At 34.6% G+C, this 1,922-nt stretch overlaps 1 non-coding gene across 1 annotated transcript; it reads right to left on the bottom strand.

Moving 5' to 3' along the window:
• Window positions 1-1,816: 1,816 nt before the first annotated feature.
• On the bottom strand, window positions 1,817-1,922 carry LOC122049814. The gene has a single exon (XR_006131070.1). It is a non-coding gene; the product is annotated as a small nucleolar RNA R71 (small nucleolar RNA).

The following is a 1,922-nucleotide window of genomic DNA, read 5'->3' as shown; positions in this document are numbered from 1 at the left end:
TTGGCGACCTAAAGGGAGATCTTGGCGAATTCGACTCCGGAAGCGAGGATTGGATCCGAAGATGGAGCTATATTGTAGATAAGTTTTCTTTCTTCCCTCTTCTTGAATTGGGATTGAAGAATGCTTGTAATCTTCTATTCTTTGGTCTTCTTCCTTCGTTTTATGGAGTAGATCTTGTTGTTCTAGGATGGAGGGAGTATTTGTGAGATAAATTGATGTAAACTCTTGTAGATTTGCCATTTCTTATTTTCTATGACGTTGCCTAGTTTGTATCGATTGGATCTTGAATGATTAATTGTGATTAGGGCTTAATTCTCATTCTTGATTGATCGTTTGGATACCTTATAGACTTTGTAGGGATAAACCCTCACTCGATTTTCCGAGGGATCCACGTGACAGGTCCAAGCCCGTGTAAGGACGTTTGGGGGATAATCTTGAAGGGGAAATGAGAATATTCAAGAGGGTAGGATAGATTTTATGATTCAATCTTTTGTATCTTTATGGGTTAAGAAGCTATGAACTTCTATGTTGATATCCGAGGGAAGCATAGTAATAGGTGCAATCCTGTGTAAGGACAACGTAGGTTCATATCTAATTGATTACATTTAGGTACAAATTTAGTCCTAAGCCGGTGATCTATTGCAAGAGAGAACCAGCAACCTTCTACAATTTTTAGACAATTGAGAAACAAGAATTGGTAAACCACATACATTCAAGAGATCTTACAAAGAAACCAAAACTCCTAGAACCTCTCTTTATCATATCTCAAACCCCCAAATTCTTGTTTGTTAGTCTTTCATTTTAGATTTGTTTTTCATCCTTAGCATTTGAAACCAATTGATTAGTTGTTTAGCTAATTTGCTTTGAGATATTTCTAGTGCTTATTCCAGTCCCTGTGGATACGATAATCTTTTATATTACTTGTGACATTTCCGTACACTTGCGGAACGTAAAAAGTTTTTGGTGCCATTGCCGGGGACTGCGCTATAACATTGGAGATTATCAATTGAGTTAGACTAAACATAACTTTTCTTTCTTTCTTTTGATTTGCATAGTTATAACTAATTGTTAGAATTCTGTTTTCATAAGTTTTTCCTTTCTTGAATAACATTCTTGACAATTCTTTTTGTTGCAATTCTAATTCTAATTCTAACTTTGCATTCTTGATTTCTAGCACTCTAATCTAAATTTTCTCTGTTTTCTCTTTTGATCTAGTTTCTTCCTTCTTTTCTTTTGTAAACATATCTTGCAATTTTTAGCATATGAATTATTCTAGACATTTTTCTTTTTCCTTTTATCTTTTCTTTCTTGTTTTCATCATGCACTTTCTTTCTTGCAATTTTAATTCTACTTTTGCTTTCTTGCTTTTCATATTGCATTTTATTTCTTGTCTTTGGTTCTTGATAATTTTCTTTTTCTTCTTGAATATCCATGAGCACTAACATGTCAAGCAGACCCCTGAGAAATTTTTCTACACCCTTTTCTGTAAGATTTTTATCTCCCATTGTGCAACCTCAAATTGAAGCAGAAAGTTTCCAACTAGACCCAGAGATAATTTTCATGATACAAGGTCACAAATTTGGAGGAGAAGTATCAGAAAGTCCTTATCTGCATCTTGAAACATTTTTAGAGATTTGTGATTTGGTGAAATGTGAAGGAGTATCAGCAGATGCAGTTCGATTGATGCCATTTCCTTTCAGTATCAAGGATAAAGCAAGGACTTGACTATATTCTCTCTGTCCTCAAAGCATCACAAGTTGGGAACAATTGGAGAAGTAATTTCTGAATCATTTTTTCCCTCCAAGTAGAACAGTGTATATGAGGAATTGCATAACAAATTTTGCTCAGGCATATGGAGAATCATTATTTGAAGTATGGGATAGATTCAAGAGTCTTCAAAGACAGTGCCCTCATCATGGTTT

Source organism: Zingiber officinale, chromosome 2B (assembly GCF_018446385.1).
Source record: "Zingiber officinale cultivar Zhangliang chromosome 2B, Zo_v1.1, whole genome shotgun sequence".
Classification (NCBI taxonomy): domain Eukaryota; kingdom Viridiplantae; phylum Streptophyta; class Magnoliopsida; order Zingiberales; family Zingiberaceae; genus Zingiber; species Zingiber officinale.
Note: the sequence above shows the minus strand (reverse complement) of the source record. Positions and strands in the feature narration are given on the sequence as shown.